This window comes from Protopterus annectens, chromosome 16.part0 (genome assembly GCF_019279795.1).
Source record: "Protopterus annectens isolate FY-2018-M chromosome 16.part0, PAN1.0, whole genome shotgun sequence".
In the NCBI taxonomy this organism is placed as follows: domain Eukaryota; kingdom Metazoa; phylum Chordata; order Ceratodontiformes; family Protopteridae; genus Protopterus; species Protopterus annectens.
The window spans coordinates 631986143-632012921 of NC_056750.1; the positions used below are offsets into that span (position 1 = coordinate 631986143).

The window sequence follows — 26779 nt, forward strand, 5'->3', positions numbered from 1 at the left end:
CCTCTCTAGATAAAATCAAGTTTCTCCAAGAGAATACAAAATGAAAATAATAAAAAAGCCACCAGCAAACCTTTTCATCACTTGTTCTATATTATTCGACTGCAAACACTTCAACAATGAAAGACAAAAAAACCTCCATAAAATCAATAAATAAACAAGCAAAGAAATTGCAACAAAAGAGTCTAACAAACTGATGATACAATAAGATGATGACACATGTTCAAAGAGATGTCAGCAGCAATGGTAATGGTAATGGTTTTATTTCATTTATTTATTTAGCATTTGGTAACAAGATAAGGGATTGCTCCACATAACTTTTTCATCCATGACATAGACCACAAAGGCAAGGTAAAGTACAATATTATGGACAATTAACAATCATGGTTTTGGAAGGTGAGATGGAACTGGAAAACAAAGAGAAAATGAACATAAACACCAGGAAAATATACAGTGTCGCACAATACTGAATTAAACGTGCAAAGTTTTGTTGACGTACATCCAAATTCAAACAAGAGATCAAAGAAATGTTTTAAGTTAATATAAATTAATAATACCAGTCACTAAATTATCACATAGTTGTTGGCCACTGTCTTTGCAATATATAAATAATTAACTGTCAAAATGTACTATCATATATTGCAGTAACTGTTACAAAGTGGATCAAATTCATCAATGCATGCATTCCATTCCAAATATATCAACCTATTTTCTCTAAAATCAAGGACAAGGCCAAACATACTCGTGATCAAAAGCATCAGATCATGGACACTTAAAACAGTGGTATTACTCACTCAGCACACAAAACAAAAGTATTTTATTAATATTCACTTTTGAAAAAAGTTTCAGTTGTAATATCAGGAATTATTTAATGACTTCAATTATCACTTTTCTCACAAAATTACAAAAATTATGATGGATGTGGCAAAATCCTGCAGCAAAAGTCAGGGAAACAAAATCCTGAGGCAAAATCTCACAAATCCTTCAAAATCAGAAGGGACTCAAGAGATGTTCATTTCAGACAGACATTTTACTTAGGTCTGCCTATCACAAGGTTTGCTGGAACTTAATAACTCTCTTCACACTATTCAACAGGATAACCTTGGATCTGAAGAAGGAAAGCTGGAACCCGTCAAAACTTCCATTGTTCTGTGCAGTGAAGAAAATCTGCCTGCTCAACGAAAGGAAAACAAATACTTTCACTATTCTTCTGCAAAGACGTGTCACAGGTAATTATGTTGCATGAAATGTCAAACTGCAAATATAATGTTTATCAAAGCCAGGAGGAAACTTCTGCTACCTACAGGATGACAATGCTAGAAAGTCAAGACACTAAAAATCAGGACAATTGAAAACTGGTCATTTAGCAAGTAATAAATGCAAATTAACATAATCTTCAATAAATCTTTGGTGCAAGCCCATCTTGATTGAATTAAGACAAGTGAACAAACTTAAGTTCAAACTACAACTAAAAACTAAGATAAAACAGCAGGCCTTAGGCCTGTAAGTGTTTCAGAGATGTGGACTAGAAAACACCTGTAATACTAATTCATCTCATCATATTTATTGAAATAATTTGTTTTAACTGATTTGTAAACTAATTTGCTCTATCAGTAACTATGAACTATACCTACCTGAAAATTCAAAATGATCTATTCCTAAATGAAAATTCAGTAGTGTGCTATATCTGAAATGATGTAACTGCCAATGCCTATGTAAACTTTTATCTAAACAGTTTCACACTTTGTTTTACGTTTGTTATATTGTCTGGCCTCTCTGGCCCAGATCATAACTGAGAAGCGTCCTTCGACCGGTTCTCCTACGTGATTATCAAAGCTAAATCAACTGACTGAAAGACTGCTAATTAAAAAAAAAAGACATACTTTTGAAAGTGTACACATATGAGTGAAGTGTATTGTCACTCGTCTCTCTTTTGTATAGATGACGAACATGTGGGATAGTTCATTTATATGCTTTATTACACAGAAACACATCAGGATGAATAGCAGCATTACAAAACATAAAGGAACTGATTGATTAACAGACTACAGAGATATACATGCTTACATCTCAACAGCTTACTACAAAATGGCAGTCAGGCTCGCATGTGCTTAGCATTTATACACTTGTGCAAGCCCCTAGAAAGCATCTTAAAGCTGTACAAACACACTGATATACATCCGCCCTCTTAATGAACTGCCCTCAATGAAATGACATTAGAATAAGACATGCAGTAATACAAACATTAGAAACAAACACAATGCTCATGTCCAAGTTGATGAGAATCTGTAACATGGTCTGGAAATGTGACTTGATCTAGTAATATACTAGTCAGAACTGGGTTTAGCAACAGGGACAGTCTTTGGTGAACAACTCACATCAGGAATTTCAGGACTCATCTGAGGAACAGGGATATTTACTGGAATGCTAGATACCTCACTCAGATAAAGAATCTTTCTCACAGGCTAGGTGCTGTGGTACAGGCTAGGACACCGGCATCAAATGTTTCTAATTCCGCCTAAACTTTACTCCCTGTAATTCCACAATATGCAATCGCTGCTCTCAGCAAACACTTTTCACGACTCCAGCCCGATCACCTTTGCACGTTTTCATTCTCACTGTCTCTCCTTCACGTAATGGATTGAGCAGTTTGCTGGACTTATCGTAATAAGACTTCTGGGCTAGGCGCTCCCTTAACAGATGGGCTTTCACTGATGTGTTATTCTTAGCACTTGGAATCAATAAATTACTGCTGCCTGGTAAGGTAGTTTTGGTTCATCTCGACAGACGTCTCTGGCAGGTAAACCAAGATGTTTATCACGAGGAACTGAGATTCAAGAGATTCAGGAAAACATCACTATTATCTCATTTTTATTTCTCTAGTAACTGTTTTGCACTTTGAACTGCATGTTCTGCCAAACCATTTGACTGCTGGTACTCAGGACTACTCGTAACATGGATAAAGTTCCACTCTTCGACAAATCTTTTGAATTGCTATCTAGTAAACTGTGTGCCACTGTCATAAACAACTTTGTGCAGACTTGACCACAGTAGTCCAGGAATCTGGTTTAGGTGAAGTGGTTCCTTCTGTTGATGCGGCTTTATACTATTACATACAGAACAAGATCAAAATACTGTCTCAATGTCTTGTGACACAGGCCAAAATACTTGTCCTCTTGCCCTTCTTTTGGTAGAATCAGTTCCTGAGTGGCCACGATGCAAGACAGCAAAATACTCTGGTTGCAAGGACTTTGAACAATGACTTTTGGATCTTTCATGACAACACCATTGTCAGACAAAATCTCATTTCTGTATGGAGAATGAAGATGCACTTCTTGAGGTAAACTAGACTGCGTTGATGGACATCCTCAATTGATAAAGTGGTTCACCTTCTGTAGAACAGGATCTGAGGCTGTATGATTTTTAAGCTCATTAAGACGTGTGGAAGAAGGATGGCCATGGTGGTGCAGCAGTTAGCATTGTCTCCTCACAGCAAGAGGTTCTCCAGTTCGATTCTCGGCTGGGGTGCCTTCTGTGCAGAGTCTGCATGTCCTCCCTGTGGTCGTGTGGGTTTCCTCCGGGTGCACCGGTTTCCTCCCACATCCCAAAGACAGTGGATTGGGCACTCTAATTTGGCCCTAAGCGTGAGTCTGTGCGTGTATGTGCCTTCTGTGGAAGGTTGGGCACCGAGCTGGCAACTCGACACTGTAAAACTCCACTGCCAATCATGAGCGGACAGGTGATCCGCTGTGGTGACCCCTAACCGGGAAAAGCCGAAAGAAGATTAAGATGTGTGGAAGAAAAATTTCTTACTTCCATGACTTCAAAATTAAGTTGCTCATTCTCATGCTGTTCAGTGGTATTTCTGGGTGATCTGAATAACGTATCAGCAAGATAAAGTCATTTGCCTTTTGTGTAGACAAGATTGAAATTGTACTTCTGCAATCTCAACATCATACATTGCAATCTGGCTGGAGCTGTATGCATAGGCTTTCTCAAAATACTGACTACAGGGTGGTCAGTTTAGATCTGGATAGGTCTACCATAGCATAATCATGGAACTTCAAACATGCTAACATAGTTGCCAATAGCTCTTTCTCTATCGGAGCATACTGCATTTCAGTTTGGGTAAGAATTCTCGAAGCATAGGCAACAGGCTGACACTCTTGAAGAATGACTGCACCAAGACCAAATTTTGAAGCATCACAGGAGAGAGTTACTGGTTTACAAACATTATAGTGTCTGAGAGTTGGTGGACTGGTAAGTCTCTGTTTCAGGACATCAAATGCTCTCTGGTGCTGTTCCAACCATGACCAGGATATATCCCTACGTGCCAGCTCTTTAAGCAGTGCTGCTAGTTGTTTCAAGTCTGGAATGAACTTGCCTAGATAGTTAACCATACCAAGAAAGCATTAAAGGGCTTGAACATTGTCTGGAGCTGGCATTTCAAGAACAGCTGTTTGCTTGGAAGGGTCCTGCTGTAAACCTGAACTGGAAAACAAATGACCAAATAAGTAATTCTCGTAACCTGTACTTGCACTTCTGAGGATTCAGCTTAAGATTCACTTGATGTGCTCTTTACAGAACTTTCTTAAGGTTTCTGTCATGCTCAGCTTCACAATTATCTCCTACTAAAAGATCAATTACTATAATACCACAGGGATACCAAGAAAACATTTGCTCCATTGCACGCTGAAAGACTTAATTGGCAGAATTTATCCCAAATGGCATTCTCAAAAAGCTGTACCTGCCAAAAGGAGTACTGAATGTAGTTAGCAATGAGGATTTTTTTGTCGAGCAAATTTTGCCAAAATGAACTCTTTGCATCTAAGACAGAAAAAACAGTGCATTTGGCATCAGTGCTGCAACTTCTTCGACTGTGCCCATTGGATGATGAAGTCTTTTCAGTGCTTTGTTCAAATCTCATGGATCAATACATACTCTGATATCATCTGTGCTTTTCTTATAAGCTACCGCCATGGAAGATAGCCATTCTGTAGGTTCATCAATTGGACAAGTTAAATCTTGCTGTATCATATTCTCTAACTCAGCTTTGACTCTGTTTTGCATAGCTACTGGAACTTTCTGGGCTGGCCTGACAACTGGGCTGACATTTGGGTCTAACTTCATGGACTACACAACTGGAAGCTTGCCTAGTCTGTCTTCGAAAAGATCAGCATAGGTAGAGAAAATACACTGGGTGAAATTACAGCAGTGGTCTTTCAAACTAACAATGATGGACTTCATTATTAAATGAAAGCAGTCCCACTTTCAAACTGTCTCTGAGCCATTATAATGACTGTACATGCCTTTTGACCACATAAAATAACAAGTCGTAGCTTTTCCCAGCAGATCAACATGAAAGTACTACAGAGCCTTCAGCATGAATCCCTTTGCCACCATAAGCAACAAGCTTCGCACACTTTGACAAAGCAAGCTTCTCACCAGCACATACTCTAGCAAATGTTTCTGCAAATGTAGCACTGCACTTTGAACCTTTGTCAGCTTTGAGCTCCGTAGGTCTTCCATTTATCCGAACAGTACAAAACACTTCATTCTTTGCCCATAAATCTACTGCATTGTCTATTTCATGAAGCACAGACACACCATCAACATAAAAAGTAGGGTCACAGCTTTCTAATTGATCAACTTGTTTCTTTGAATGTTCTCTTTTAATAAAATAATGTGTTCCTTTTGATTTACAAAACCTTTTGAAATGATTCCACTTATTGCATCTGTGACATTGTTGGCCAAAAGCTAAACATTTTTCCCTTTTAGGCTTATGATTTCCACCACAAGTATGACAGTTGGTGATGAAATTGGGTGGGGGCCCATTCTTTGAGTTAGCTGACTCACTCTTATGCTTCACTGAGACTGTGCGTGTAAGCATATGTATGTGCTTTTCTGTAAGCTCATATATCTGACACATCTCAGTGGCCTTATTCAAAGTTAAATCACTATCAGGAAGCAAAATCTTTCTCACAGCATCATCTTTAATACCCCACACAAGTCTGTCTTTTATCAACTCATCCTTTAATTCACCAAATCTGCACGTCTTAGCCTTGTTTCTCAAACCAGTTATATATGCTGCAAAAGTATCACCACGTTTTTAATCCCTTTGTAAAATAAGTGCCTCTCCATTGTAATATTCATTTGGGGGTTACACATTTTTCTAAATGTACGTTTTAAGTACTTGGGGTCATCCCATGACTCAGCCGTTACAACTATATGACAGTTCCCCCGCTCCTGCACAGACAGCAGGTGCATACACAAATGAACACTCCCTTTCTAAGGCTTCTAAACTAGCTAAATTAAGCAGAATAAATGCCTTTGTATGGTCATCTTTATCAGAAAATGCAGCCTGTACGAAAATATCATACTCTTGCTCAAACACTCAGTTCTCTACAATATTACTGTCAAAAACAAGTGGACTGTTTTTTGAAATCCGTCTGCCATAACAACAAATTATGCCCAAACACACTGTAATAATATGGCCCTTGTAATTATATACGAACGTACTGCTGTGTGCCTGTAATAACATTCAAATGCACAATAAACTCTTCGAAATACTGTACTTTGCAAAATATGGTTTGAAATGGCTGTATTTTGTAAAATAATTGTACTGTAATACTGCACAAACATGCAAACACTTCATATATTTCAGACAACTCGACTAGCTTTGATTAATGCAATAAAGTAGGGCTTAGTGAAAAAAATATGGCTTCCCTTATTTTATATGCGATTCAGACTTTATTTCAAATATTTTCTATGTCGCAGTTCAGAATATTTCCGTTACTCAGAAATTCATTTAGAGCATTCTGAATGCCTCATTTCATATTTTGCAAATAAAAAATCATTTGAGCAGGTTTTAATAGCTGAAATTCATTTCTGACCTGTTTTGCAAGTTATACGTGCAGTAGGGATGATTCACTCCTGCATATTCCTCCAGTCTTAACTGAATGCCTCTGGATCCCATTCTGCCACCATGTCACTTGTCTCTCTCTAGCATAGATGACGAACAGGCGGGGTAGTTCGTTTATATGCTTTATTACATAGAAACATCAGGATGGATAGCAGCATTACAAAATATAAAGGAACTGATTAACTGACAGACCACACAGACATACATGTACATCTCAACGGCTTACTACAAAATGGCAGTCAGACTCGCACGTGCTCAGTATTTATACACTTGTGCAAGCCCCCAGAAAGCTTCTTAAAGCTGTACATACATACTGATCTACATATATGAAATGTGAAAACATGCCACGCGGCTTGCTCCTTCCATTTTCAGCAAAGGGTCAGATAGGAAGCCTATCAGAAACACTTTTGTCAAAACAATTTAACTTTCTTTTGTGTTTAAGCATGGAATGAGGAGGAGAGTGAACTTCTCAGTTTCCTTTATCTTTATTAACTCAATAGATTAGTGTTTCCAAAGAAAAATCATGCTTTTTATGAAAGAACAGAACAGTGAAACAGGAGATGGGGGACAACCCAATGAAAACAGTTCTCTTAACACAGTATTTCTTTGAAAGGAAATCATACAGAGAAAAAAAAATCACAAAACCTAGATGCAATATTAAGCCAATTACCCACATTCATGTGGCAATCTGAATATGATCAGAGATGGAGACTTGGGAATCCTGCAACTGTCAAGTGCTATCCTTCAGATGATATACTAAAACCAAGATCTCATCTGCTTGTGGTAGTTTAGATGAGAATGAAGATCCCATAGCAGTTAACCTAAGGAGAATAGGAGAAACGCCACAGTGTCCTGATCAAATTTCATATCTTTATAACTGTCTCAAACCTCTCCTGAAAATACTCCACAAGCACATATTTTCTAGAATCAGAAAGAAATTTTATTTTATGGACACCACAAGTGATAGAAATAAATATTTATCATAAGCTGTGGTAAAGTGTGATTTGCTTAACTACCTTTTTCAGTAATATTCAGAGTATGGTAATTCTCTTAACTAACCAGATCCTGTTACACAATAGAAGTGGCTCTTAGGTTTAAACGTTAAGCCCCCCTTATTTCTGTAGTTTTGTAATGATTTTTTTAAACTTTAAGCCCCCCCCCCCTTATTTCTGTAGTTTTGTAATGATTTTTTTTTTTTAAGATGAAGAATACACATTTTACCTTATCACTTAAACCTATATAAGCAACAGGCCAATGACAAGGAAAATGAACCAGATTTTCTCTCAGTTTATACTGGCATGGCATGCATTAGAATACAGAACTAAATGTGAAATTTATTGATGACAATTAACTTAGAACCCAAACCTGGATCACACAGTGGGTAAATACAAATGTTCTGTAGTCCTATCTCGCCTTCATTCTTACATATGGGTTCAGAGTCGATCCTCGGCTCTGACTCGGCCAATTATAAAGCTCAAAGTCTCTCAGTTGGCTCATGGCAAGGTAGGTATCCCATAGTGCACTAGTAAGAATCCCCAGATCTCATTTGCTGCGTCTGTGAGTTCAGAAGTGCTCTCTTTCTTGGCCGAGGCTAAGTTGGATTTTCTTCATTATTCAATTTCTATAACGATCGTTTTTTGATTATTTTAGTAGTTTAGTATAAATAGCTTAGCTGTTGTTATTATAGTAGTAAATCAGTTGGCATGTTTTTGAATATTTGCAAAACTGTTGTTGAAAACTTGCTGGCCATCGCTTCCGCAGGCCCTTTTTCTTCTTGAGTGATATCCTTTCTTCGGTGTGCAAGTTTTTTGCTATATTTAGATCTCTTAGGCGTAGGTTCGTGTTTTGGTTAAGACCTGTTCTAGACTTATCTTTTTGACTAGAATAAGTAGTTTAGAATTAATAGCTGTGTGCAGTGTTTCTTTATTAACTCTTATTACCTAGAACTATTTAGTGTGTTTGTTGAATTTATTGCAACTGTTGTTGCAAATTGTTGACGTTGCTTACTCCTCTGTTTACGGCTAGGCCCATTTAAATTAGAGTACCTAGTCCTCTATTACCTTTTCTTTAGTGTGTTGTTTCCTCAGCAGGGCTAGGCCCGTTTAAGTTAGAGGAGCTAGTCCTCTGTTTTTGCTCGTCCTTGTGTTTTGTTCTTGAGGAGGGCTACTCCTGTTTAAGTTAGAGGACCTAGTCCTCTGTTGTTTTTTCCTTGTGTGCAGTGCTTCTTTAGCAGGGCTAGACCCATTTTAAGTTAGAGGACCTTGTCCTCTCTTCCTGCTTTTCCCTCTTGTGATTGTTTTTTGTGACAATATGTCTAAGGAATCAAAGGATCATAAACCTTCAGGTTTTAAAAGGTGTCTCAAATGTTCTCAAAAAATGTCCCTGACTGACGGACATAGTAATTGTGTTCACTGCCTGGGAACCATACATCCTCAGGAGACATGTTCCTTTTGCCACTCCTTTAGTTCCAGAGTTTTCCAGGAAAGACAGAACAAATTGATCCTGAAAGGTCTCCTTAAGCCTTCCTTTGAGGAGGATTTAGCCAGCTCTTCATCAATGGATTCCCGGTCTCCCTCTTCTAAAAAAGACAAGGTCAAGTCGGCCAAGGGACAGTCTCCCACACTGACTATTTTATCTGGACCGCCACAAAAAAATTACAAAATTGGACAAACCTTCTACCTCTTCGGCTCCACTGTCCTCTGAGCCAGTCGAGGTTATCGACATCGATACTCCAGTATCAGCCCCAAGTTTTTCGGTGCAGACTACTGAACACTTACCTTGGAGCCGGTCTAGAGAATTACCGGTTTCCCCAACTCTCAGATCTCCCATTTTACAGAGATCTAGATCACCTACCTTGTCTTCCAGATCCTCCAAGAGTCTTTCTGAAGAGGATGTAGAGAGAGTAGTGCTTAGACTCGAAGTCATTGGCGCTAGCTAATTTGTTGTCGGCTCCGACCCAATTGGTTCTGGAGCCATCTAAGGCCATACTACCTGCTTCTGTTCTTCCTCCAAGCCATGTTGGTCCTTCGGAGCCAGAGCTGTCGATGCCACTTGTTGTGGAACAGTCAGTTCCAGCACCTCTATTGTCTGTCTCAGAGCAGAGTTCCACAATGACACCTTTGGCGCCATCCTTGGTGTCTAGGAGCCAAAGCTCACCAGTCGACCCCAACAGGGACGCTTGGACCCGAACTTCTTCGGCTGCGAGCCTACCTCTCGGTGCATCAGCTTGGGTGAGCTAGGATCCTACATCTAATCTCAGAGCCGATTGCTTTGGAGCCGAGGGCTACTTCTGCTTCTTTGGAACCGGGGGTGTCCTTGGAGCCGGAGAGATCTGCCTTTGAGATAAAAAGAGTGCTGCCTAGGTCTTCAGCTCCACAGAAGGATACTGATGCTCTTCCCCTTAAGTTCCGACCTCTGTCTCAGCACCATCTCTCTCTCTTGACAGCAGAGACCACAAAGCCTCAGGAGCCCCCATTGGGTGGAGCCCCGTCTTCCGAGACCTCCCCAGAATACTGTTCCGAGGAGCCTCCTCGGAAGAGAACTTGCAAGAGGAAGCATGTAGACTCCCCTGAGTCGTCCATCACCTCTGACAGTGACCTCGAGAAGTCAGAAGGGTCCCCTAGGTCGTCTTCTGATGACATCACCTTCGCAGATATCCTAGAGATCCTGAAACAGAGAGGTGGCTGGCCCACTATCACCCCTTCTGATGAGGAGTCAGTGCACCAGAAGGCTTTCAGGTCTCAACCTTCAGCCTCTTGGGTGTCTCCACCTTTCGATGAGCTGTTAGATTTAGTCAGTCGAAAGGTGTGGGAAACTCCTGATGCCACGGAACCAGTCCCCAGAAGGCTCAACAAATTTCTTTCAGACCCCAAAGAGAAAGAGTTTTTGACTAAAGGTGTGCCTGTAGATGCCATGGTAGTGGCGGCAGCCACAAAGAAGGAACTAGCGGAATCTTCCTCATCTGTCCACCCACCGAACAAGGAGTCTCAAACGATGGACAGATATGGGAAGCGTATCTTCTCTTCAGCTTCATTTACACTCAGATTGCTGAATTACCTCACCCATTTCACTAGGCTTCAAAGAGATCTCCTAAAGGAGCTAGGACTCTCCGGGGTAGTTTAGCTGAAGGAGTCCCTGAGAAGGTTACTGCTCAGTTGTTTACCTTAAACTCCATTGTTAACTCCTCTATACGGCTGACATCTTATGCAGCAGATGGAGCGAGCAGGGCAGCGGGTACAGGAGTTTCCCATAGGAGACACTCCTGGATGCGCTTATGTAACTTTGCAGAGCCCTTAAAATCTACATTTACCAACACCCCCTTTGATGGTTCCTCTCTGTTTGGACCAAAGGCAAAAGATACACTCACCAGGTGCGAGCAGGAAGGGAAAACTCTCTCTGTTGTGGGAGTACATTTTTCTGTCCCTTCTAGACCATACCCTAAGGGTCAGAGAGGCGGGAAAATGTGGTTTAAGAAATGTCAAGAGATTTTTCCCAGACACACAAGGTGATTCCTTCTCCAGAGGCAGACGAGGAGGAAGTAATGGTAGACGTCACCCTAGAGACAGTGGGGGGTCTGCAAAACGAGGGTGGCAAAGATTCCTTTTGTGGACATCCCTATCAGCGCTCCTGAAGTGGGAATCGACTGCGCTTCTCTGGAGCCAGTCGGGGGTTGCTTATCTTTGTATCCAGAAGCCTGGCATGACATCACCCAAGACAAGTGGGTACAAAGAATAATTTCCAGAGGATACTCCATACCCTTCTCTTTTCCATCTCATCGTACCAAGAAAATCCCAGATGTTCCACCCAATCACAGGGATCAAGCAACTACAGAAGTCCAAAAGTTGCTTCAAAAAAGAGTCATCCAAACCGTAGCTGCAGACCAGATAGGATTCGGAACTTACTCTAGATTCTTTTTAGTGCCAAAACAAACAGAGGACTGGAGGCCCACTTTGGATCTCAGCAAATTAAATGAATCAGTAAAGAAGTCCATGTTCCGAATGGTAACACTGCAGTCTATACTCCCTCTTTTACAGGAAAGACAACTGGATGTGCTCCATAGACCTCCAAGATACATACTACCACATAAAAATGGACAACGTAACGAGGAGTCATTTACGCTTCTAGCTGGGACCCAGTCATTACCAGTTTTGTTCTCTGCCCTTTGGTCTCACCACAGCCCCCAGGGTGTTCACCAAATGTATGGCAGTAGTAACGGCTCACTTGAGACATCTTGGATTCCAAGTGTTTCGGTACCTGGACAACTGGCTCCTGATTGCCACCACCAGGCACCTATTTCTACAAGCCAGGGATTCAACCATCTGAGTCTGCACTCAGCTAGGGATTACTATAAATTGGGAAAAGTCTGTGTTGTCGCTCTCTCAATATGTGACTTTTATAGGTGCAGAAATAGACACAGTCGCAATGATGGCTCGCCTTCCTGCAGACAGAATACAAAATCTAAGACAACAGATATACAGCCTACTTCCCCAACACAAAGTCAAAGCGAAGACAGTGCTCAAACTTCCAGGAACCATGGCCTCTACTATAACTCTAGTTCCACTAGCCAGATTACATATGAGAATTCTACAATGGTTCCTCTTTTTTCCCAGTGGTGTCTTCAACAACTGTCTCTGTCTCATCCCATTTTGATAACAGAATCTTGCAAAAAGGACCTTCGTTGGTGGATCCAGTCCAATCAACTAACAATAGGGACACCATTCATTCCTCGCCAACCCGTTGCTACTGTGACCACAGATGCTTCCCAGATAGGGGGGGGGGGGCATTATCTAGGCAGGACAGTCCAAGGCACATGGCAAGAACACGAGGCTCACATGCATATCAATGTCCTAGAGATGACAGCAGTGCTACTAGAGTTGTAAGCACTTCACGACTTTCTTCCTCTAGGGACAATAGCAATCCAATCAGACAATATGTCAGTGGTATGGTATATAAACACCAGATCCTATCCCCTATGTCGAGAAGCTCTATGTGTTTGGCAGTGGGCAACATCTTCCCAACGCTTTCTAGTTGCAACGCATATCCTGGGGACAATCAATGTGATAGCTGACAAGCTCAGCAGGGCAATCTTGATGCCTCACGAGTGGTCCCTGAATCAGAAAGTCGCGGAACAGATTTTCCACAAATGGGGACAGTCTTGCTGAGATCTGTTTGCCAGCTCAATGAACACCAAATGCAGCAGCTACTTCTCCCTTACCCCCCCCCCCCCGGGGGAGAGACACAGAGACGCACTTGTTCACAAATGGCCCTTGGGACTTCTTTATGCCTTTCCTCCCTTTCCGCTAATATTGAAAATGATCCAGAAAGCAAAGACCTTGGGAAGCAGAATGATTCTTATCACTCCTTACCAGCCTCGTCAGATTTGGTTCCTCTTTCTCGGGCCTCACCTTCTGGACAATCCATGGACTCTGGACCCAGTACCAGACCTTCTGACACATATGTCAGGCACCTTCATTCCCTGTCTCCTCCACACCCTAAACTTGACAGCGTGGATGCTCCACTTCCATCCCTAGTCAGGCTTCATGATTTCTCCCCTGCAGTTACACATATCCTGACGTCTTCTCACAAGCCTTCTACGAGAAAAATGTACGCTAGCAAATGGAAAAGATTTTCTCTCTGGGCACGAGAAAAGAAAATAGATCCTTACACAGCCTCCATTCCCTTAGTGTTAAAATTCCTGACCAAACGGTTTCATCAGGGATCAGATGCTGCTACAATCAAAGTTCAATTAGCAGCAATCTCCAATTTTCATTTGGGATAACATGAACCTAATCTTATGGCTCACACACTGTGTAAATCATTTTTAAAAGGCACTACCTTGCTAAGACCTCCCTTTCAAGAACCTATATCTCCCTGGGATCTAAATTTTGTTCTTTCTAAACTTACTTCTCCGCCTTTTGAATCCACACATACTTGTGAATTAAAGTTCCTTTCTTGGAAGACCATTTCTCTAGTAGCCATTACATCCACCAGAAGTGTGTCAGAGTTGCAAGCACCTTCAGTCAAACCTTCTTACTTGATTTTTCATAGACAGAGTTTCCCTTCGTACAAATCAGTCCTTCATCCCCAAGGTTTGTTCTCAATCTAATATGAATAGACAGAGTTTCCCTTCGTACAAATCAGTGCTTCATCCCAAGGTTTGTTCTCAATCTAATATGAATCAAACTATTGAACTGCCAGTCTTTTTTCCTAGTCATTCAACCAAAGCGGAATATAAGTTTCATCAACTTGATGTTCGCAGACAGTTAAGGTTCTATCTACATAGAACCAAGGAGTTTAGGGGATCAGACCAATTGTTTGTATCTTTTTCGGAGACAAGAAAAGGTATGCCAGTCTCCAAGATGACATTATCAAACTGGATTTCAAATTGTATATCTTTTATCTACTCTTCTAATGGCAAAAAATTAGAAGTTATGTACTCACCATAACGTTCCATCTGAGTAGGAACCCACCTCGGAAGAGGTTTGCCAAAAGCACAAAACCTCAAAAGGGTAACAAGTAATATGCAGGAAACTCCCAAAAAAAAGGAAATAAACAAACGGATTGATTGCCTAATCAGCTGTCCTGTGCTGATAAAATCAATTAGTTTCAGAACATCTAGTGAGTGTGAGTGTAGCCTATATTCACCTTTGTTTTTCATACTTAGGAAGAAAACAGGAGATTAATGGATTGATTGATGTTGCTCCGTAGCATTTTAGGAAGGAAGGACGGGTTGGTCCTGAGGGGAGAGGTCCGGATAAAAAACCAAGTAAGGGTTTTTAGCTGATAAAGCTTGAAGTTCAGAAACTCTCTTGGCTGATGTAATGGCCTCCCGTTTAAAATTAAGCTCATTCTACCAGATCCACACCCACATCTGCTGCCTTTCAAGCCAGAATTCCAATGGACAGTATATGTGCAGCAGCAACTTGGGCTACCCCTCATACTTGCATTACTTATTAAAAATTGGATTTGGCCTCCAGGGGCAGAGCCTCCTTTGGTTCCACGGTTCTTAGGAGTATATTCCCATGAGACACCCAAGAAAAAGGTGCTAGGGATGCTGTCCCATATGTAAGAATGAAGGCGAGATAGGACTACAGAACATAAGTTATGTACTCACCATAATGTTCCATGTTTGTAGTCCATCTCGCCCTTCACTCTTACGAAAACACCCTCCTACCCCCATCCATGTATCCTTGGTAGATCTGGAGACAAGATAGTATCTATCTTCCTTAAGGTGGAGACCTTTCATCTTTGTTGTTCCTTGTGAAAATACCTTCTATCACTTTTTTAGACAGAAGCAAACAAGATCTGGGGATTCTTTACTAGTGTACTATGGGATACCTACCTTGCCACGAGCCAACTGTGAGACTTTGAAGCTTTGTAATCGGCCGAGTCGGAGCAGAGGATCGGCTCCGAACCCATATGTAAGAATGAAGGGCGAGATGGACAATAAACATGATACATTATGGTGAGTACATAACTTCTTTTTCCCCCGGTGTCAGGGGTCCACGACCCTCATACACAAAAGGCAGTAAAGCACAAATTTGCAAACTTGGGGAGGTGACAGTACATGAATGATAAAAATAAAAAAACTGTCCCTCCTTCACCATCACTGCACATGTTTTGTTTATATTTAAACTACATGTATCAGGCTGAGAAGAGAGTTTACAGTTTATATGTTTACTATTCTTTATATATACACCATGTGTCATGAACTCTGATTCATTCAATATGCATACAGCATTGTTCTTGTTTTAACTTAGCACACGTTAGTTATATTCCAAAGATCACAATGCAGTTGTCATTTAACATAGGTAAACTCATCTGTTGCTTACTTAATGCTGACACAAGTACCTGTGTCTTCATTTTTATATTGTCTTCTGTTCTGCTTACTGACAACCAACCTTACTTCACTTAACTTTAAAACTCTAAGTGTACTTTGAAATAGTAAAAGAATTACCAGCCATTCCTCTTCCTGTTTTAATTATGTATCTTGGATGTAGAGCGCAAACATCAACAAACCAAATGACTAGATCACCCTACTGACACAGCACACTGCAGGAAGCCGGTTTCTTACTAGTTCAGTGGAACAATGCAGATTGACCAATGGTAAAAGTGAAAATCAGAGCAGTCGTCAAGTCAAGGCAGAGCAGCTGCTGCAACTGAAGTGCTTACAATGAATAAATCACCCACCTTGGACCTTAACAGGAGCATCTTGTGAGGACAGAACATTATACGCTCAAGAGCCACATCTGCCCCTGGGACCACTAGTTTGAGATCATTGAAAACTAATGTTGAACTAGTACCACCCAAACACGAACATTCAGTGTCTTTAGCCTCTGGATCAGTATGACATAAAATATAAATATCAGGTTGATTATGTTAATGAAATTCAGATAAAACCTCTGCTCTGCTCTTAAGTCATTTAAACCCTTTCATGACAGGACCAAATGAATTTTATTAGAAAAAAAGTCTGCGTGTGCGTGTGTATATAGGTTCATAGGTAGATACTAGGCTATTGGCCCTAGGGCCTTATACAAGCCTAGCCAAAAAGGTACCCGCCACCCAAGAAAATTATTTTCCTGTGCCCGTGTCAAGCAGAGCCACAGAAGTGATCCCCGGGGTGAACTGCCTATTACCCATCCAGTAATCAAGATTTTTCTTGAAGAGTGCTAATGAGGAGCTCTGACATAGATAGGTAGTCTGTTCAGGAGTATGGGAAATCTCTGGGACAGGTACCTATCCCTCCAGCATGTTCTGTTTATTGTGGTGACCAAGGTTTAGGTCCCTAGAGCGTGTAGCTTGGAGGAATTGGGATTTCTTTAAGTGGAGCATGTCCAACAGCTCTGGGTTTGACATAGCTTTGTATGTTAGGCAGAGATCGCCTCTGAGTAGGTGATATGCGACAGAGTAAAGCTGGAGTTTTTTGAGACGATCTGTGTAGGGCATCTGTTTGAGGCCACTAATCCTCTTTGTGAGGTATTTCTGCAGCCTTTCCAGTTGTTGTAGATGTCTTGTGAGGTACATACCAAAAGGGGCGTTGTGCTCTATATAATGGGTCTAATGAGTGATGCGTACAGAGGAACAATGACCTCTTTTTCTGGACGAGAAACGTTTTGTGATGAGGTGTGCCATGCAGAAGGATTTCCTGACCACTGTGATGATGTGATTATCAAAAGAGATACTACCGTCCACCTGTGTCCCAAAGTCTCTTATCACACTTTCAGTGTTAAGTAGACTACCGCCTATGTGGCAGTTTATGGGTACAGAGTTTTTACCAAAGGAAATGACAATGCACTTTTTGGCAATGAGCTTGAGGCCATGGCTTCGACATCAGGCATCTGTCTCAGTGAGGCCCTTTTGTAGGATGTCCACATCGTTAGGAGTTTCGATTATGGCTCCTAGTTTGCAGTCATCTGCGAACTTAGTTAGCCAAAGACCTTCTGTGTTAGTCTGTACTTCATAGAAGTAGATACCAAACAGGAGAGGACCCAGGACTGAACCCTGTGGTACTCCACTTGTCACTGGTCTGAAGTCTGCTACTTTCACAGTGTGGGTTCTGTCAGTAAGCCAGTTGGCAACTCATCTTGTGGCATAGGGATTTATACATAGCTTAGTGAGTTTAACTATAATTCTAGAGTGGGGGATGGTGTTGGACGCCTCGGAGAGATCTAGATAGGTTGTGTGAACCACTTTACCCTCATCTATGGCTTTGGTGACTGCTTCAAAGAAGTCTATCAGTTTAGGAGACATGATCTGCCTTTTACAAACCTGAACTATGTGGGGTCCAGAGTTTGTAGATATATATATATATATATATACATACATGTTTATTATATACATTTTTAATCAGGGTCCAGCCAATAATCCATTGAGAGTAGCTAGTTGTTATAATCCACCTCTACACAACATACCTCACACATTTGAAAAAATGTGAGAAATAGACTTGAGGCAATTACACCAGAAAAAGCAAAGATACTCTTATAATTTATCTAAAGATGAGAGAGACAACCTTAATTTATTAACTTCAGCGGATGTTAGAATCATGAATCCAGATAAAGGAGGAGGGATAGTTATAATGGATATGGTGGATTATAACAACAAACTAATTGTCCATCTTACATCAGACGTCTATGAGGAATCATCAATTAATGAATATAACAAAGCAAATCAATTCATTAAAAGCTTGCTGAATTAATTGTTTATAGAAGCGAGAACTGATAAACACCTTTTTAACTATCTAATAATAGAAGCCCCAAAAGTACCAACAATCTTTGGAGTTCCAAAAATCCACAAAAGCATCCAGGATCCACCATTTAGACCAATAGTGGATGGTAGAAATTCTTCCACATATGCTTGTGCCAAATATGTGGATCTGATCCTTAAGAAATTTGTTATTAAGGATGAATGGATTATTAAGGATTCATGGAACTTCTTGGAGAAGATTAACAATTTAAATTACCAGCAAGAAAATAATTTCATCTCAATAGACGTGAAGGAACTTTACACTAGTATTCCTCATCAACAAGGTATTGAATGGGTATTAGAAAATATACGAAATAAGAATGCACAATCAGATGAAATAGCTCTTGTAGGGGAATTGCTGGATATAATCTTGTCTTATAATTTCATCTTGTTTGATAAGCAATTCTATAAACAAATGAAAGGAGTTGCGATGGACAAAATAATATTCTATGCCAGATACATAGATGACATTCTAATAATATTTCAAGGAGATGAAAGTCAAGCAATAGATATGATAAATTTATTTAACAAGAGTACCAATTTTTTGCGATTCACTCATACGTTCAATGAAGAATCCATTGCTTACTTGGATGTGAAGTTGAGTAAGAATACACTAAATGAATGCTATGAAGCGAGTATTTTTAGGAAATCAACTTATTCTAATAAATTCTTACACTTCTCCAGTGAACATCCAACACATCAGAAAAAATCGGTAGTAAAAGGACAACTTGTCAGGGCAGCACGTATGATTACAACGGACATAGAATTTGATTGAGAATGCTTGTTTTTAAAACAGATGTTTATTAATAGACGATATCCTTCCAATTTTTTGGATCCCATATTAGAAGAAGTTAAAACAAAAAGACAAATGGGTTATTTTATTCCTATATTAAAGCGGAAATGGGTCACTACTCCAAATGAAGGAACTCAAAACACCGATGAAGGACAAATAATGCTAAGAGGACGATCAAATAATGAAAATGATAGTGCAGCATGTATATTAAGGTTTTCTATGGACTTCAGTAGTATCAAGGAGATAATACTGAAAAACTGGAATATTCTTAATGATGATCATGCATTAATGTGTAAGTTAGGCCCGATGCCCAAAATTATTTGTAGGAAGGGTCCTAATCTTAAAAACATTTTGCAAAAGCAACAAAACAACAAACCATCAATAATGAATAGAGGGATGGGACAATGTGGAAATTGCCCTTACTGTTTGTATATGTCTTTAGGTACATCATTAATTATTAATGGTTATAAAGTTTACATAAAAGGGAAATTTAATTGTAATTCTAAAGGAATAGTATATTTAGCCTCCTGTCAATGTTGTCCCTGTTTTTATATTGGAAAGACGGAGCGGAGGCTAAGAGATAGGGTGTATGAGCATTTAAGAAGTATTAATCTACAAAAAGAAGATAATGCTCTATCAAGACACGTTATTGAATACCCCAATCATAAATTTTGCTTTAAAGTTATTTATCAACTTAAGCAAGAGATGAGAGGGGGCCCATTCAATTTACTTTTAGAGAAAAGTGAATTGTTATGGCAAATTAAATTGAATGCTTTCACCTACCCAGGTCTGAACGAAAAATGCTCAATTATGAGCTTGTTAAAATTAAGAAGCTTAGAAAGATAATTAATCATATATAATCATACATTACTAATATAAATATAATAAAATAGGGTACAACATTTCTATTATATTATGCACAATATTAATATTTAAAGTGCTGCATAAAGTGAACAATTTCGTGATAAAATACCTATCTAATTTTATTTTAACTATATTTTAATTTAATTTAGATAGATATTGATATATAAGATTTTTTAAACTACCAATATTTAACTAGGTGGGAAGTAGGATTGATTTCTGGTTATGAGTAGAATTATAATTATATATATGAAAAATGTTCAATTGAATACCAGTCAACAATCAATCCTAATCATTACTCCACGAGCTAGCTGATGAATTTATGTATAAAACATAAGTATAAAATATAAATTATAAAAAGAAATTTTTATTTTTAACTAATAGTATGATTTATTTATGACAGCTGTACTATTAGCGATTGCTCTGCCTAAGTCGCTGCACATATCTAAGGCCTTATTATTTTTTAAAAAATGAATTGTTAGGATGTCGTATTATATAGTAAGAATGTGCTTTTAAGACGTCAGATATTTATTTTCAGTTTTATTTGGTTTATATTTTATAATTAATGCTATAAATGTAGATAATAAAATAATTTAATATTTAACCCAGGAATTTTAATCAAGAATATAATTATAATTGAGAATAAAATTTACATAAATACGCTTTTATGTTTAATATAAAAGTTATGTTAAAGTAAGAACTGTGACTTTAAGGATCTCTTTACTGGTTTGAATTTTGGCGGGCATTCATTAACTGCTTTTTATACAAGCAAATACTTTAAAGTATGCTGATGTTTGCCAATTTCTGAAGAAGTTTAAACATTGTGTTAAACGAAAAACGTTTGGAAAATTTGTTAACGTTTAAAGTTTTAATAAAGCGCCGAGTTGCTTTTTTGCCTAAAAGGAACAGTTTTGTATTTTTAAACCTTATAGTGTTAATAAACACCAATTCACAAATTTAATTAATCAATTAAATTCTTAAAGCTACCCTTACATTTAAAAACACATAGCATAATTAAATACACTCTTGAAAAAACGAACGTGAAAACCTTATTAGATTAAACCATGTACCAGGCTTTCAAAATAGTTTTTCATTGTTGATGTATATTGTTAGTTTTGTTTAAAGCATAACATATAAAAGTAAAATATAAAATATAAAAAAATATATAAAAAACATTTTTTCATATATATTTCCATAAAAAGACATTGTTTAATGTTCTAAAGCTCTCAATCTAAGTAAACATTTAATGGAACAGGCATCGTTGAGTCCAGGATAAACATGTGCATTAGATTGTAACCGCCACAAAAGCTCCTGCTCTTCTAATTTAAGATGCCATGGTCCTCCTCTTGGGTTCCTTAAAACACTCTGCACTACTATAAATTCAAAACTGCGTGTGCTAAATTCACCTATATGCCTTGCTAATGCATTAGTTTGGATGCCTCTAGAGATACTGTATATATGTTCATAAATGCGTTGTTTCAGTTGACGTTCTGTTTTGCCCAGATAAAATGCTGGGCATAATTTTCAAGTGGCTAGGTAAACGACCCCTTGACTTTCACAAGTGTATTTATCATTAACTAGATATTGAATTCCTCTAATATTAAAATAAGAACCTGTTTGAATATATTTACAATATTTACATCTACCGCATTTAAACAGACCCTTAGCATGCTTATATTTATATTTATTATGCGGTACTTCAAATAACATTTTTAAATTAGGACCTTTTCGAAATGTTATTAAAGGTTTAGGACCAAGACTATTACTAAGGCCCTGATCTTGTAAAATAAGATCCCAATTGTAACATAAAATATCTCTGAGTTCATCTGAGATGTCATTGAACTGTGTCAAAAAGCTGGTTATATATTTAAAATTGTCCATTTGGACTGTATGCATATCATTCATTACAGCCGTCCCTTGAAGAACAGATTCATTAACACTCAGATAACCTCTTGTCAAAATGGGACCTAGGGATCCACCCCGTCTCTTGGACCTAATTTCTTTAATCAAGGTATTGATTAACATTAGAGGATAGCCATGATTAATGAACATATTTCGTAAACAGTTACATTCTGAAACAAAGTCATCATCTTTAGAGGACATCCTTGAAGCTCTAACCAACTGGCCCTTTACAACGCCTCTTTTTTGAAAATACGGATGATGGCTTGTAAAATGTAAAAGGAATTACTGTAAAGAGGTTTCCAATATATAGATGTCCTAAATCTGTTTTTGGGCACACCCTTACTTAAAAGGATATCTAAAAAATTAATTCTATCCTCATGAAATTGGAATGTAAATTCCAAAAAAGGTGTGAAAGTAGCCATGGTTTCCACTAAGTTTTGAGCATCATCAATATTGCCTTTCATAATAAAAAACATGTCGTCTTGGTAACGAGTGTACCAGACGACCATGTTTTTAAAAAGGTAATGGGAAAATAAGTAAGTACGTTCCCAGAAGGCCATGACTGAGTTAGCAAAGCTACCTCCACATGGAGAGACCATGGCAATACCTGATTTTTGTAAAAAAAATTCTCCCTTAAACATAAAAAAGTTATTACTTAATACTATGTCTAAAAGGGATATAATGAGGTCAGTATCTTTACCTGGGAATTTTTTCAGAAGCAAAAATCCCTTACCCATTCGATACCCACATCCTGCGGAATTACAGTGTAAAGGTCCCTTATATCGACTGTAAGAAACCTATAAGAGGTTTATGGTGGAAAGTAGTGGTAATCCACAGTCTCAACCTCTGTTTACTCAAAGTCCTAACAACCATTCCGGTAATGGTTCTATTGCTTCTACTTCAGAGGCGAATGCCACTGGTACCCTTACAGCTTTGGTCCAGCAGCTATCGCAAAAAGTAGATGACCTGACGAGGAGAATGTCCGATCAGGGAATGCATCCATCTGTTAGACCAAGATTTTTAATTCTAGTCATAATATTTTACAAAATTCTTCTTTATCTACACCAATTCCAGTTCAGCAAGTTGAAGAGAGTTGGCCGTTAACATCAAACACACCGACAGATGGTAATGGTGCTAACAATAATCCTGCTGTAGCAGGTAATGGGTTCAACAACAATTCGAATCATGCAGGGGAGACTGATACGCATAGAATCAGTCTTCCTACGTTAAATGATTTCATTAAAGTACCCAGTATTTTCCACGTTTTAGACTCTGGTAACCTTCCTCAATACCGTGGACATCAAGAGCAGACTAATGACATTGTTTTTCGACTAAAAAAATTTGATCAAAAACTCTTGAAATACAAAAAGCTACAAATTGAAATTTTGTATTTCAGAGAGTGTATTAGGCTCCAAATAATACCTAAAGGTTTGCGACAATGGAAATATCCATCTGGGGTTATCAAAAATTCCGAATTCCATTTACAACTTATCCAAATGTTCGATAAACAAGGTTTCGAATTTTTAGATACACTTGTCAATAATTATGATAAACAAATGCTTGATCTCAAACAACAACTAGAACTACTTGACAATGGAATCAGAACAGATTCTGATTTCAGTCGTTATGAGTATGATTATAAAAGAATTTTTTCAACTATTGATTCGTTATTGTCAAAAATCATGGATACTAAAATTCGTAAAATTAACAGGGACAAGCTCGCATATGAACAGCATCGAGCTTATCCCGATCCGCCGCTCATGCAGAATCCTGATTCTATTGGGTCCTTGGTTACCTTGGAGACTAACAACATGGGTTTGTCCCATCTGGATGACACCATCAATTCGCCCCGAGCAGACAATGCTGCTAGTGATACGGCAGTTCGTCGTAGCAAAAGGATTAAAAAACAAAATCAACAACAGACAGTACAAACATATTATTCCAATCAGAGGAATAATAATCAGGATTTTCACAGGGGCAATTTCAAGACGACATCCAATGTAGGCAATTTCAATCGAGGCCAACGCCAACAACGCAAAAAGAACAACCATCGCATGAGGTAACCACAGTAGACCAACAAGGACATTTAACAGTTCTTAGTAGCATTGGCGGTGATTTTAATGTTTTTAATTTTAGTTCTATGGTAATTCCACAAGAAATGGTTGAATTTTTGACTAAAGGTTTTAATTTTGTGCCAAACACGAAGCCTAATTTAGCTCGTTTGTTGTGTGATTTCAAAGTTTTTGTTCGTAAAATGAACTTAAATGTAATGTTTGGCAATCAAAATAGTGTCTTAACAAATGAGTATGTGGCAAGCATTTTTAACCCTCCGTTACAAAATAGTTTAGCACTGTTTGAAAGAATGTCAGAAATTCATTTTAGGGCTCTAATAGCTGATTACTATCGCAATTTGGGTATACAAAATAATAATATTTCAATGGAGCAAAGGGAATTCATTAAATATGTTAAAGTTCACAACATCCGTGTCATGCAACCGGATAAAGGTGGTGGAGCTGTGTTATGGATGAAGTAGAGTATGAAAACAGGATGTATAAGATGCTTTTGACTACTAATTATGTCAAGGTATCATTAAATGAACTTAATCAAGCATATCAACGTATTAAAACATTTTTAAGTGACTTGTTCATTGATACATCTATTTCCATTGATACCCATCATTATTTAACAATGCAAGCTCCTTTAACACCTGTCATCTTCGGGGTTTCTAAACTTCATAAGAACATGTATAACCCTCCCTTGCGTCCTATTATAGATGGTCGCAAATCTATTACCTATGCTTGTGCTAAATGGGTAGATCTTAGGCTTAAAGAAGCGTTGAAATTAGAAGCTCAAATTTGTCGCGACTCCTGGCATGTTTTACAGCATCTCAATAGAATACCCTTTGATGCATCTTATAGGTTTCTTACAGTCGATATAAGGGACCTTTACACTGTAATTCCGCAGGATGTGGATATCGAATGGGTAAAGGATTTTTTGCTTCTGAAAAAATTCCCAGGTAAAGATATTGACCTCATTATATCCCTTTTAGACCTAGTATTAAGTAATAACTTTGTTATGTTTAAGGGAGAATTCTTTTTACAAAAATCAGGTATTGCCATGGGCTCTCCATGTGGAGGTAGCTTTGCTAACTCAGTCATGGCCTTCTGGGAACGTACTTACTTATTTTCCCATTCCCTTTTTAAAAACATGGTCGTCTGGTACACTTGTTACCAAGACGACATGTTTTTTATTATGAAAGGCAATACTGATAATGCTCAAAACTTAGTGGAAACCATGGCTACTTTCACGCCTTTTTTGGTCTTTACATTCCAATTTCATGAGGATAGAATTAATTTTTTAGATATCCTTTTAAGTAAGGATGTGCCCAATAACAGATTTAGGACATCTATATATAGGAAACCTCTTTACAATAATTCCTTTTTTACATTTTACAAGCCATCATCCGTATTTTCAAAAAAGAGGCGTTGTAAAGGGCCAGTTGGTTAGAGCTTCAAGGATGTCCTCTAATGATGATGACTTTGTTTCAGAATGTAACTGTTTACGAAATATGTTCATTAATCATGGCTATCCTCTAATGTTAATCAATACCTTGATTAAGGAAATTAGGTCCAAGAGACAGGGTGGATTCCCTAGGTCCCATTTTGACAAGAGGTTATCTGAGTGTTAATGAATCTGTTCTTCAAGGGACGGCTGTAATGAATGATACGCATACAGTCCAAATGGACAATTTTAAATATATAACTAGCTTTCTGACACAGTTCAATGACATCTCAGATAAATTCAAGAGATATTTTATGTTACAATTGGGATCTTATTTTACCAGATCAGGGCCTTAGTAATATTCTTGGTTCTAAACCTTTAATAACATTTCGAAAAGGTCCTAATTTAAAAATGTTATTTGAAGTACCGCATAATAAATGTAAGCATGCTAAGGGTATGTTTAAATGCGGTAGATGTAAATATTGTAAATATATTCAAACAGGTTCTTATTTTAATATTAGAAGAATTCAATATCTAGTTAATAATAAATATACTTGTGAAAGTCAAGGGGTCGCTTACCTAGCCACTTGCAAATTATGCCCAGCATTATCTGGGCAAAACAGAACGTCAACTGAAACAACACATTTATGAACATATATACAGTATCTCTAAAGGCATCCAAACTAATGCATTAGCAAGGCATATAGGTGAATTTAGCACACACAGTTTTGAATTTATAGTAGTGCAGAGTGTTTTAAGGAACCCAAGAGGAGGACCATGGCATCTTAAATTAGAAGAGCAGTAGCTTTTGTGGCAGTTACAATCTAATACACATGTTTATCCTGGACTCAACGATGCCTGTTCCATTAAATGTTTACTTAGATTGAGAGCTTTAGAACGTTAAACAATGTCTTTTTATAGAAATATATATGAAAAAATATTTTTTATATTTTACATTTTACTTTTATATGTTATGCTTTAAACAAAACTAACAATATACATCAACAATGGAAAACTATTTTGAAAGCCTGGTACATGGTTTAATCTAATAAGGTTTTCACATTCATTTTTTCAAGAGTGTATTTAATTATGCTATGTGTTTTTAAATGTAAGGGTAGCTTTAAGAATTTAATTGATTAATTAAATTTGTAAATTGGTGTTTATTAACACTATAAATAAGGTTTGTCATTGTGTGTAAATTTGTCTGAGGAAGTGCACTCATTTGTAGTGCACGAAAGCGCTTACAATAAATACTTGTGGATATATGTATATATATGCATAGGTATATATATATATATATATATATATATATATATATATATATATATATATATATATATATATATAGAGAGAGAGAGAGAGAGATATACAGGTATGCATACATATATACATATTATATATATATATATATATATATATATATATCTATATATGTGTATGCATATATATATATATATATATATATATATATATATATATATATATATATATATATATATATATATATATATATATATTTATATATATGTGTGTGTGTGCATATATATATATATATATATATA

The 26779-nt window shown here is 37.9% G+C and overlaps 1 protein-coding gene across 1 annotated transcript in view; it reads right to left on the reverse strand.

Annotated features, from left to right (window-relative positions):
- Positions 1–244: 244 nt before the first annotated feature.
- Positions 245–26779, reverse strand: part of LOC122790939 (probable inactive glycosyltransferase 25 family member 3) — a 598803-nt gene continuing 572268 nt past the window's right edge. Inside the window, exon 13 of the mRNA XM_044058643.1 lies at positions 245–1168. The gene's annotated coding sequence lies outside the window, so the exon portion shown is untranslated. The remainder of the gene's footprint in view (positions 1169–26779) is intronic.